The 13965-nt window shown below is 44.3% G+C and overlaps 1 protein-coding gene across 6 annotated transcripts in view; it reads left to right on the top strand.

Moving 5' to 3' along the window:
* Positions 1 to 13965, top strand: part of APBA2 (amyloid beta precursor protein binding family A member 2) — a 645362-nt gene that overhangs the window by 306713 nt on the left and 324684 nt on the right. The window lies entirely within an intron of this gene.

Raw genomic sequence — 13965 nt, 5'->3', positions numbered from 1 at the left:
TTGTCCAGAACACTACACACACACACACACACACACACACACACACACACACACACACACACACACACACACACACACACACTTATATTGCCTCCGGGCAACTGTGACGAACTTACGCCACTGTGGGGACCACATGCAGCCTTACAGCGCTGCTCCCCAGGGCAGAGACATTTTATTTATTTCTATTCTAACACCACAATGAGCACAGTGGCCTCCCAAAATCATCTACCATGATTGAATAGTGATGTCTTATAACCTCATTTTATAGTCAGCATAAACTATGCTACTGTTTAACCGAGTGATCTCTTCATACCTATTCCTCTGTTCTAATAGTTACATATGATATTACGTCACAGTGCTAAAGCCTCTGCCCCTTGTAGCAATAAACACCACTTGCCCATCAATTGTAAATATAAAGAAGTTAATTCCAATAGATGACTGAAGACTATCATACATTATTTTTACAATAAACAAATATACTACTGGAGCCATTTGGCTGTTCAGCTGCTGTGATTGTTTTGTAAATCAGTTGGCGAATCTCATGTAGAAAATAAATACAACAGGTCATAAGTCATTGTACATTATGTAAAAATATTTCACCTCCAGTTAAAAGACTAAATTAAAATTTTCAAGGTAATTGACTCTGGGTCTGTTTTGATATTACCTGAACGCATTTGTATAACAACATAATAAAACAAGAGCTTGGTAATAAACACTGAGGTCTTAACAAGGTGAGACGAGCGCTGTGTGCTGGACGGCATGAAAGGCTGTGTGTTATGAATTCAATATATTCTTCATATTCACTTCTAATGCCTTCTGTACCACACATAGGGGGTAATTCCAAGTTGATCGAAGCAGGATTTTTGATAGCAATTGGGCAAAACCATGTGCACTGGAAAAAGAAAAAAGAGCGCTATGGATATGTTTGGGGGAAAATGAATATGTTAAAGCTAGTGGCACCTGTAAAAAAAAGTTGATTACTAATCTTTTTCCTATAACTACGATACTTATAAGAGCTGCTTATTACAAGCGCAGCACTATCTTTGTTTCATAAAACCATGTGCACTGCAGGGGAGTCAGTCATAACATGTGCAGAAAGAGTTAGATTTGGGTGGGTTATTTTATTTCTGTGCAGGGTAAATACTGGCTGCTTTATTTTTACACTGCAAATTAGATTGCAGATTGAACACACCCCACCCAAATCTAACTCCCTCTGCACATGTTATATCTGCCTCCCCTGCAGTGCACATGGTTTTGCCCAATTGCTAACAAAAATCCTGGTGCGATCAACTTGGAATTACCCCCATACTGCACATGTATTTAATACCATTAGTGGCTGTTCCCTTACATAACCTAGTCCTTAGGCTGCTCTTCCATGCCCCTGCCCCATGCCTTGAACATCTCTGCTTTGCTTGCATACCGCCATCAGGCTTCCTACTGCTTGCTTGCACCTCATGTCATCTGTCTGTCGCCCATCCCCACTAGATTGTTAGCTCTTCAGAGCAGGGACCTCTTTCCTCTTGTTGTCTAAGCCCTCTTCTCGACACATTTCACTCGGCGACCATCTTTACCTGCTTTTTCTCCTACTGGTAAAGGCTCCTCTCTATCTATGGCCGCCAGCCCCAAGTAGTATAATGATTACTCCCTCACTACTTACATCTAAGCTGTATTATGTTTTGAGAATTGTGGTGTTCTTTGTTACCTGTACTCTATTTTTGTTATTTATTTACTGTAATGTTAAGTTTTGTCTCCCTGTACTGTACTTTGTACGGCGCTGCGAAACACTTGTGGCGCCTTTATAAATAAAATGTAATAATAATATGAACAAACAGAAGAAGACATGCCTACAGGCCTATCTATCATTATATAGAGAAAGGGATAGTTTTCTTTTGCTGTTCATCCCAGTTATAGGAAACCACCTATCGACGTTTATTGATAATATCTTGCAGAGGCTGAAAATTATAGCCTGCTGCCTCAGTGATAGCCTGATGGCTCAGTGATAGCCTGCTGCCTCAGTGATAGCCTGCTGCCTCAGTGATAGCCTGCTGCCTCAGTGATAGCCTGCTGTCTCAGTGATAGCCTGCTGTCTCAGTGATAGCCTGCTGCCTCAGTGATAGCCTGCTGTCTCAGTGATAGCCTGCTGCCTCAGTGATAGCCTGCTGCCTCAGTGATAGCCTGCTGCCTCAGTGATAGCCTGCTGTCTCAGTGATAGCCTGCTGCCTCAGTGATAGCCTGCTGCCTCAGTGATAGCCTGCTGCCTCAGTGATAGCCTGCTGTCTCAGTGATAGCCTGCGGCCTCAGTGATAGCCTGCTGTCTCAGTAAGTCTACTTCCTCCATGATACTTGCCCAGAGCAGTACGGCTAAATGACTGCTTTGCCATTTCAGTCAGTCATGGGGCATACTGTATGTGCATACGTGACAGGTAATTGGTTCAGGCATGCACCATAGAACTGAAATCCCAGGCTTGGGCTTTCTCAATACCATTTTATGGAAATAAAGTTTTGTAATAGAATTTCCAATGTAAGAATTTGCTTTATTTAAATAATAAAGCATTTTTTCAATGATTTTCTTTTGTATCACTATCACGAGATTAGGCATTTTGAAATTTAGTTAATAGAGCCCTAGGGGTAGATTTACTAAAGCTTAAAAAAGTGAAAGGGGGGGGGGGGGGGGGAGGTGTTGACAAAGCAGCCAGTCAGAGTCTATTATTATCAATGATGCAATAGAGAAATTATAGCTAGAGTCTGATTGGTTGCTATTGGCAACTTTTGTAACTATACCCCCTAGTCTTTGTTAATATGCAAAGGGAATTCTTGGCAGCATGTTGTCATTTCTATATGAAGCTACAGCATTGCATCGGGAACTGGTGTTTAGAATAGTGTGCATATCAAAAGCCATGCTTGGATGCATACAGGGTTGGACTGGGCCACAGGAGTAAAGGGAAATTCTCAGTGTGCCCCAGCAGGGAGATCCATGGAAACCTGACTGCACATCTCTAATTTATAAATATGCACCAAAATGACATTTCATCTTGCCTCACACAACCTGAAAACATTCTAGCGACCCTGTACACAGTCCCCTATTTTCACAGGCTCAAATGTATTTGGACAGATTAACATAATCATAAAGACTAAGCCTTCTATGTACTTTAACTAAACCATCATTGTGGTACAGCTTAATCTTGGTTTCCTCTGCCCAAAGAATTCTGTTCATGAACTGGGCTGGCTATTTTAGATCTTTTTTTTTGGCAACGTCTAATTTCCTTCTAGTCTTGAGGCATATTAATGTGTGAACCCTCTTTATTTGCTCTTATGAAGTCTTCTATTTATGGTAGACTTGTATAATGATTGTTATTGGCTAGATGTTGTGAGGAACCACTGTTGTCTTCTGTCAATGTGTAGGTTAACCTCACCAGTGCATTCTTTTTTCTATTTCTATTACTATTGATTTGGCCACTCCTAGGGTTTCTGCTATTTCTCTGATGGATTTTGTTTGTTTCGGGAACATAAGGATGTCCGTTTTATTTGCATTGAGAGCTCCTTTGACTGCACGTTGTGGGTTCACAGCAGCAGCTTCCAACTGCAAATGCCACATTTGGAATCCACTCCAGACCTTTTCCCTACCTAATTTATAAATAAATAATGAAGGAATAGCCCAGACATGTCCATGAAGCAACTTTGAGCCAATTGACCAATTACTTTTGTGTAAGTGTCTGAATATATGTATATGGACCTAACTGTAGATGCATTTAGTGGTTAAACTTAGGTCCCATCCCCAAGATATCTCATTATAGTATGCAAATATTCTAAAATTTGGAATAAACCGAAATCCAAAATACTTCTGGTACCAAGCATTTTGATTATGGCAGACTCAACCTGCTGTAACAGCTTTCTGTTACAATTATAGTTTATGATAATTACAAACTTGCTGCTACAGACCCAAAATCCTAAACCACAAGAGTGTGTCAGTTACTCTTTTTATCTTTGGAGTAAAATTTTTAAGAAAATCACTGCTCAAATGATAACTGAGAATAGATGAGATTTCCCAAGAGGAGTTGAATTCAAACATTTGAAAACTCTGTACATGTAAGCCTTGTCTGTGCGAGGACAGTATGCCCTGAGGCAGTAATTATGGTAATTAAAAACTAATTATACATATCATGCTGTATTAATTATCTTTTTGTTCACTGTAACTCGAATAACAATTTGATGGGGAAAAAAGTAGTTTTTCATGAACAATTTCTCTACTTTCATTTATTTTTTCTTGTTATTCATTTAGTATTAATTAGTATACTTCCACCCCTTCTTATTTGGGTTAACTAATTTGCAAATGTCCCCATTATGTTCTGTGGAATTAAAATCTAAAATCTACAAAAAACTGCATTGTCAAAAAATTTGAAAAGTAAAAAAAATAAAATAAAAATAAAAATCAGTTGATTTGCAGTTATGGGAATCCAGAATTCGGAAACCAATTATCTTTTGAATAGTATATTTTTGAAGATCTTCATATTCATTATCTCTATTCTTCACTTGTATTGTTGTCTTACGATTCAGCTTCTTTCTGTGAAACTCATAAGTTTTAATTGCTCAGATTTTCAAACCAGGCCATCTAAATTCATCTGTAATTCATACTATTCTCTGCACATTGTTCTTCCAAATGAGATTGGCTCAATTCCCAGGAGATATACAAGCAACAAATCCAAGATTACTTTATTCTTTTAACAACCACCTTTCAAAATATTTTCAGCTAAATGTCTCAGTTGTTTTTATTTCTTTTTGCGTTATCACAGAAGATAAAAACATGTAAAATGATTAAGAAAGTCATCCCAAATCACAATCATAATCATCATCATTGTCTATTTGTAGTTTGCCACAAAACACTCCAGTACTGGACAGTGAGAATGACAAATTATGCATAAAAACAGAATAAACGCATTAGATGCTGAAGAAGGCAGGGCAGGTGTGCCAGGACCCTCCTTGTGTTGAGATAACAGCCTAGATTGAGATGGGAATCCTAAGTTAACAGGACTCAGAGTAGAGACTCAAATTGTGGTTGATGATAGGGCTGAGGGAGAAAAGTCAGGCCTCTGTACAATAGTAGGCCTGGCTAAGTGTGCGTGGAGGTATGGCTATGCACATGAGGAATTCTGCTTTTGAAGGGAGCATGAGGTTGTGGCTGTGACTCTGGCAAGTCTGGTTACCTTGTACTACCCTTTCTCAGCACGCCTGGCTGTTTTACACCTAGAGGGAATAGTTTTAGGTGTGTAGGTAGGCTGTAGTGAAGTTGTGAATTTAAAGAAAGCACTTAAGAAATGTAATATTGAGTCTGGTCAGACGGCAGTAATCCATAAAGGTTTGAATCCAAAATATATTTATTGTCTATAGTAAACCAATAGATATATTTTCCCAAAAAAAGGCTTCATATTTTAAATACATAAAAGGCAATTTTAATAAAAATAAATCTACCTGAAATGTATTATAATTAGATACACAATATTTTTAAAGTTCACCCTCTTCTTCAGACTATCCAAATATTCAGGTTCAGTTGTACATCTCCAATGTGCACACTGTAGCTATTATAGACGACATTTTTTATAGATTGAAATTCTTTTAATCTATTAAATACCTATAAACGTTTGCTTTGATCAAGTGATTGTCATTTATCATGCCATAAGTCTTCCATTCATAAATTGTTCACTCATTGCTCTCTCATTGCAAGCAAATATTGCCTTGCTTGCTGGAAAATGCAGTTATAAATGAGTTATTAGTACTGCAGCAATCCTGGTTACATTTTCACTGACCTGCTTTTTCTGTCAGCGGAGCCCCAGAAACTGCAGACTGAAATTGGTAATTCTTGGGCTCATCCATTTATTTGGTAGAGGGCCTTTAAATGTTTTTGTTCACTATTAAAAAATAGCCAATTGAAATGGTTTTGAGTGGTGCTTGTGGCTTCTTATAGGTCAGTACTCTCACAATCCATGCTTGCTGACTTTCCCTGAATGATAGGAAGACTCCATGACATAGAGGTGATCGCCATGACTCCCTGGAGAGTCTGGTTATCTCCCGGATACTAGGCTGGGTTGGCACAACTAGGCACAGCAACAGAAATCTTGGGGCACAATGGTTTTTGTTACCCCACCATCCCTACTCAGTAGATACAGACTTAAAATGAAAAGGTCCTCCTGTGTTACTCCAGCCTCATGCTCCATGTACCACTCCAGCCTCAATCCGTCTGTGTCTCTCCAGCCTCATGTCTCCTGTGTCTCTTCACCCATTAGCCCCTGTGCCTCTAAACCCTCATGCCCTTTGTTTATCTCCAGTTTAATACCCCCTGTGTCTCTCCATACTTCTCCAGTTATTAACCCTTGTGTCACTCCAGCTCATGCTCCTCTGAGCATCTCCCATCATTTCCCACTGTGTCTCTCCAGCCTCATGCCCCCTTTACCTTTCCAGTCCCATGTGTCTCGCCACATCCTGCCCCTCTGTATCTCTCAAGCTCATGGGCTCCTGCATCTCTTCAGCTTGTTCCCCCTGTGTGTCTCCATCTACAATTCACCAGTTTGCTTTGGTCTACTGGCGACAGTGAATACAAGGGGGCAATTGTGTCAGGCTCCATGATCCTGAGGGGACTCAAGAACAGGGACAGGCTTGGATTGCTGCCTGTGCCACTACATTACTTATCATGGCACAGGCATGAAAGAGCTCCCTATGGCTGGCACGGTGATGAACTGCTCCCTGTTTGTCATTTTTGTTGCAGCAAGCATAACATCATGGCGTCATGCCACTGAGGAAAAGATAAGCTGCACAAAGGAGAAGCTGTCAGCCAAAACACAGAGAAAGTAAGAGGACCAATATGAACTAAGGGGCATGTGGAATGCTTGAAGCTGGAGAGATATGGAGCACAAAGCTGGAGAGAAATGAGCTTAAGGCTGTTGAAACATGGGGCAGTGGCTGGAGAGACACAGAGCATGAGGCTGGAGAGACATGGGGCAATGATTGGAGAGTCAAGGGGCATGAGGCTGGAGAGATATAGGGGGTGTGACTAGGGAGATGAATAGGGTATGAGGTTTAAGAGACACAGGCCCTGCTTATTTCGATTTTTTACCTACCAGGTAGAGATGGGGGCCTTAAAAACATGAGTATGGCAGGCCTTCTGGCCCCATTTCTTTTAGTTCAGTCCGGCCCCTTTTACCTTTGCTGTCTTCTGTATAGTGGCTGCTTCTCTGCAGGCTCCTTTTCACTCCTCTGCATGGCCTCGTATAATTTTAGTAGTAGTGGTGTGACATCATGATATCACACAAGCTACACCGAAAAAGGCCATAATGGTGCCCTCTTAGGGCTAAATTTACTAAGATGGGAGTTCTATTTAAGTTGGGTTGTTGAGCATAGCAACCAATCAGATTCTACTTCTCATTTATCTAGCACCTTCTAGAAGATAATACTTGGAATCTGATTGGTTGCTATGGGCAACATCCCATCTTAAATAGAACTCCCATCTTAGTAAATTTACCCCTTAATGTCTGTGCCCTGCTAAATAGTGCTGCACTCAAAGTTCACCTTACTCTTAGACTGCTCGAGTGGGCCCTTAGATGATTGGAGCCCTATAGAATAGCTGGATCTGGCACAAGTGTCCCTCCCTCCCTGTCACTAGGCAGGATTTCAACAAAGTAAGGATCTTACCATTGGTTCAATGCATAGTCCTATCATATTTGTACCTAACTTAATTATCTATTTTATGAGGTGTGGCTCTTAAATAACAATTGTTTTTGATGAGTAAGGCCTTCTGGGATGTTCATCATCTAACCCAAATCCTAGCCCATGTTTGGCCAGGTTTGTGCTGGGAACTTCACTTATACTTTATGTTAATTGTAAGAGTTCATCAAAATTATTTTAACTATCTTCTTAGTATTCTTAGTGTGTAGCATGTGCACCTGCATTTCTTTTTTTCTTGAATAGAATACATGCCTCTCTGGTGATGTTGGGGGTGCATGCCTCTCTGGTGTTTTGTGGGGGTACATACCTTTTAAGTGCTTGTGGGGGCACATGCCTCTCTGGTGATGTGGGTGCATGTTTCTCTGATAGTGGTGGGGATGCACACCTCTCTGATGGTGGTTGGGACACAGGCCTCTCTAATGGTGGTAGGGTATGCCTCTCTGGTCGTGATGGGGTGCATGCCTATCTGATGGTGGTGGGACATGCCTCTCAGATGGCATGCCCCAACCTAGTTTTGCCTCTCAGGTGGCATGGCCCAACCTGATTTGGCCTTGTAAATGATTGCCGTTATGGGGGTGCGACCATTCTCAGCTGATGTCCCACACCTCTGGCAGGCTCGGTCGGACCCTATTGCATATGCCCCATTGTGTGTAACTATAGCAGCCTACCCTTTATAGTACTGACTTAGTGACACATTGTGTGTAACTATAGCAGACTACTCGCCCTAAACATTAACTCTAGTGCCCTATCCCTGTCCCTATTACAGTTACCTTTGACCCTATCCTAACCCCAAACCTCTATGTAATCATAATCCCTGGCCCTAATACCTTAAACCAAACTGATAAACGAGCTTTAATATCCAATCCCTAATTCCCTACCCCAGTCTCCCAAATTAACCCTAATACCCTCACCCAAACCGCTAAAACAGCCCTAATACCTTATCCCTAAAGCCACAACGCCTAACCCAATACCTAACCCTAATATCCTAATGGTTAGACTGGATGGGCTATATGGTTATCTGCCATCAAATTCTATGTTTCTATCAACATCCTCATGACTGTCATTAAACTTTTTTGCCTTTCAAACATACAGTATGTGCAAGTGACACACAAAACTGCCTTATAAGCCTCAGTTAGCATGCGGAAATATTCAGTGGGCACAATGTTCAATTTAACTAAAAATGTAAGTTAACATGTTGCTCTTAGTTTTGAACTAAGCATTTTTATGATACATGAGAAAAACACAACTCCTAACGCTGTCTTACAACAAACTTTCTGTGCGAGAGGGGTGAAACTTGCACAGCACCTGAGCCTGTAAAATGAATGTGTCCCTTATTAAAGGGATCACCTTGCAACTCTATCCACAACATACTTAAATACTTAACAGTAGCGGATCTTGCTATGGGCAACCAGGATTTTTGCCCAGGGCGCTGCCGCCGTCCGGAGGGCGCCGCCGCTGTGGCAAGATCTGCTACTGTTGCCGCCCGGTGCTGTTTAGAAGCCCGGTGCTGTGCGGTGCGCGATGAAGTCATTGCACACCGCACTGCATTGTGGGAGCGGCACATAAACGCTAGAGGTCATAATTGACCTCTAGTGCCTATGTGGTGCTATGGGAGAGACGTCATGACGTCTCTCCCATAGATCCGTGGAGTGGCGCCGGTGGCCGGAGACGGAGGGCAGCAGCGGTCAGGAAGCAGGAGCGGGGATTGTAAATATTAATTTATTTTTATTTTTTTAAATGGCGCAACTAGGGGGCACAGTACTGGGGGCAATACTACTGGGGGCAGTACTACTGGGGGCACAACTCTACAGGGGGCACAGTACTGGGGTAACAGTACTGGGACAATACTACTGTGGGCACAGCTACAGGGGGCATAACTGACTACGTCCCTCCTCCATGAAGCCACGCCCTATTTTTTCACCCAGGTCGCCGCAAGGTCTAGATCCAGCCCTGATACTTAAATACCATACTTGCCCATTCTCCTGCAAGTTGCCCAGTAGTCTCCCACACTCACAGATGTGTACCTGAATCTCCCACATTCTGCTTGCCACCTACTGAAGCGAGCAGGATGAGGAGATTATACCTGGGATTCCGACTCTGTATCGAGGGGGTACAGCTAAATGTTGTGAATTTGTGTCACTTAGCTCTGTCTTTTCCCCTGCGGACCCGTGAATCAAGGCATTTTGGCATGATAGCCAAGGCATTTTGGTGACAAGATAGCCCGGCCCCACGCCCAAAATGTCCTGCAGTGTCTCCTGTCCAGGCTTCTCCCAGAGTCGGTAAGTATGAGGTACAGTACTCACTTCCACCCAAGCACTAACTAATAACCACCTGTGTCTCTGACTGCCAGTCTCTAAACCACAGTTCACAGCCTGTCAATTAACACTAGAAATTAAGAGAGCAGAGTTCCATTTGCCACATTAAAATATGTAAATGTTCCAATGTGCAGTTCCGAGGCTCCACTAACAGGAGGAGCAGGTCATTGAAAATCAAAAAGGTATTGCGAGTATTTACTCCTGTCTTTGGTTATCATATAGGAAGGCATAAGACTAGTAAACTAATTAGTATACCTTGCTTACTTTTTCACATAGATTGTGAAATGATTAGTATTATTAATTCATTGGCTCTGTGAGATATTACAGACTCCCTGCTCATGACAGCTCTTATCAGCTCAATCTCAGTACTGTGCACCTCTCATGAAGGTCTTAACCGTTCCGTACCATTATACCCATCATATTTCAGATGTTATAAAACATAACCAGTGCTGCAAGTATGGCGGTACGGCGTAGCGGTAATAAATTCACAGCCGGTACGCTGTACCACCTGGCCATCCACCATATCTGCAGCCCACTGCTATGTGAGGGGAGGAGAGAGCAGGGCCTCTCCTGACCCTCAATGCTCTGTGATGTGTCCGGTCTCCGGTGGCAGTGGCGGGGTGAATCTCAATAAGGCACCGGTTTGTTAGACAATCAGAGCCCGCGGACCGGCAGCTGCGGCTCCTGATTGGCAGCCGGTATGCGAGCTCTGATTGGCTAATGAACCGGCGTCTCATTTGAGATACCCTGCCACCGGAGACCGGACTTTACGAGCATTGAGGGGCAGAAGAGACACGCGCTGCACTCTCCCCCCCCCATTCAGCAGAAGCAGAGGCAGCAGTGAGCAGCAGGGGGGGTGCACTCAGGAAGGAGGGGCACTCGGGGGCAATGTGTATCCGGCACTGTGGGGTAATATGTATCTGGCACTCTGGGGCAATGTGTATCTGGCACTCTGGGGCAATGTGTATCTGGCACTCTGGGGCAATGTGTATCTGGCACTCTGGGGCAATGTGTATCTGGCACTCTGGGGCAATGTGTATCTGGCACTCTGGGGCAATGTGTATCTGGCAATCTGGGGCAATGTGTATCTGGCAATCTGGGGCAATGTTTATCTGGCACTCTGGGGAAATGTGTATCTGACACTCTGGAGCAATGTGTATCTGGCACTCTGGGGCAATGTGTATCTGGCACTCTGGGGCAATGTGTTTCTGACACTCTGGGGCAATGTGTATCTGACACTCTTGGACATTGTGTATCTGACACTTTGGGGCAATGTGTATCTGGCACTCTGGGGCAATGTGTATCTGGCACTCTGGGGCAATGTGAGTCTAGCACTCTGGGGCAATGTGTATCTGGCACTGTGGGGTAATATGTATCTGGCACTCTGGGGTCATGTGTATCTGGCACTCTGGGGCAATGTGTATCTGGCACTGTGGGGCATATATGGCACTACTGGGGGCATTTGTGCATCTGGCACTGTGGGGCATTTGTTCATCTGGCACTGTGGGGCATTTGTGCATCTGGCACTGTGGGGCATTTGTGCATCTGGCACTGTGGGGCATTTGTGCATCTGGCATCGTGGGGCATTTGTGTATCTGGCACTGTGGGGGCATATCAGGCACTGTAGGAGCATATCTGGCATGGTGGGGGGGCATATCTGGCACTGTGGGGGCATATGTGTATCTGGCACTATTGGGGTCATATGTGTATCTGGCCCCATATGTGTATCCCGCTCCCATGTGGCATTTGGCCACACCCATATTTTGGGGGGCGTGCACACAGTACCTATAAGATATTTTTTTTCTACTTGCACCACTGAACATAACGCCCAGTACAGTATAGTCATATGTAAATATGCTGGTGTGTGTGAAAGGCATACATTATGATACAGGATGCAGAGCAGTAAGACATGTGTCACTAGTTTTTATTTCAGAGCATGTTCACTTTTGATTTGCTTAAGTACTTTTGCTAGAAACATGCTAGGGCTTATTTAGAGTTGCTGGCTTACGCACTTTGCACACAGGAAAAGCCTTACTTAGGTGTACACTGTTTGACGAGGTGGATACATCTCAAGGTGCTTCATCCTAGCTCAAATACAGTAGCAAATGCACCAGTTGTATATCATGCTTAAAAGTGTGTGTACTGGGGGCATGGCCTAGCAGCCATCCTAAGTAGAAGTGTGGAGTGTGAGCTCCACTGCAAACTCCCCTGAATAGCCCTTTTTCATTGCCCTGGAGGCTCCCCGCCAACTCCTTTACCTTGTTGAGGGTTCCTGTTACCGGGGGCTGCCATTTGCAGGGCTGGGGAGAGCTCTGTCGCCCTTTAATGAGCCATGGCCTGGCGGGCGGCTGAAAGCCGGGGACTCGGGTTCGGAGGCTCTGATCGCGACGCCGCCCCATCCAGGCAGCGGTGTGTCTGCGGCCGGAGGCTCCCAGAGTTGACGCCGCTGCGGGGAGGTGAGCGCCCGACGTGAAGCACAGGGGTAGCTGGTGATCCCTGAAAGTGGAGATGCTGTGTGAGCGGGTGGACTCCGCCGCAGCACTGAGAAGGCCTGGGGGGGCCTGTGGATCCCTGGGCGCCCAACACTCACAGGGGGGACACTGACTCTCTCATAAGCTGCAGGGATAAGCAGTGAGGTGCACACCGCTGCCATATTGCACCCACCACCTTTCCCTGTTCACCCACTGTGATCCCAGGAGAGAGAGCAGTGTAAGAAACATCCTGGGGAGCTAGGATTTGAAAATATACCCCCCTCCAGGAGGGTGCTTTCTGTGGAGTTCCTTCATCTGGGTTTTGGGAGGCCTTCTTTTGGACTCTGCTATCTGGAACTCCTACTGTGAAAGCAAGGCAAGATAATTTGCTCTTACAGGGGCACCACTACTCTTGCCCTGTAACATCCTCCCTACTATATGGTGTTAACGAGGGGACTGTTCGGATCCTGTGATGAACCACCTTTCATATTGCTCTGCCTGTTAGAGAACAGGTTGGAGAACATATTCTGTGAGCCTTAAGATGTCTGCTGACTGACTATGTCCACATCTTAATGGGGGGAGCGTGAAGAGTGACATACCCTTCTTCGTATATCAGCCTTTTTCTTTTTTCTCCACCTCGTGATATGGGAGATTTTCATTCTATTAGCTCTATGCCGAGACGACGTGCTAACAAATCCGCTGCGGCCACCCCAGTCAAATCTAAATCTACACCTCAGGCTGCCTTTCACAACCTTTTCGGAGCCCTGTCACCTGTTGCGCATACTTCTTTGTCACATACGTCGCCTGTAATGGCCTCTGATGGTTCAGAGGGTGCCCAAACCCCGGAGACCCGTTCTTCCACCATTCAATCGCAGTCTCAATTGATGAGTCCAGACCTCATGGAAATATTGACCCACCTCTGTACCCTTCCTGCTAGGCAGGATTTACTACATGACTTGCAATCTCTTGAACAGAGAATTCAGGAAGCGGTCAAGATTCGGATGGACTCTCTTCAAGCAGACTTAACTCAGGTAGGACACCGCATGGTCTCTCTTGAAGAGCACAAGGACACAGTCGACTCCAAATTGTCCGATGTTGATACCATGATTACCCGTCAGAACCGCCTCCTGATTGATATGCAAATGAGGCTAGAGGATTTGGATAATTGGGGGCGTCGCAATAATTTGCGGGTCAGAGGTGTGCCTGAGGACATTCCACAAGACGGCATCGTCGATGCTCTTACGAAGATTTTTAACGAGGTACTGGGGTTGGACCCTAACGAGGAGATCAAGTTTGACCGTGCTCACAGGGCTTTGCGTCCCAAGGGTTTAGGGACATTATTTGTTGCTTACACTTCTTCACCGTCAAAGAACAAGTTATTCATCATGCACGCCAAGCCAAGGATATTGACTTCAATGGGAACTCTATCCAAATATTTCAGGACCTCTCTAGGAATACCCTGCATC

Source organism: Pseudophryne corroboree, chromosome 6, assembly GCF_028390025.1.
Source record: "Pseudophryne corroboree isolate aPseCor3 chromosome 6, aPseCor3.hap2, whole genome shotgun sequence".
In the NCBI taxonomy this organism is placed as follows: domain Eukaryota; kingdom Metazoa; phylum Chordata; class Amphibia; order Anura; family Myobatrachidae; genus Pseudophryne; species Pseudophryne corroboree.
The sequence above is the reverse complement of the archived record's forward strand: the minus strand, read 5'-3'. Positions and strand labels throughout refer to the sequence as shown.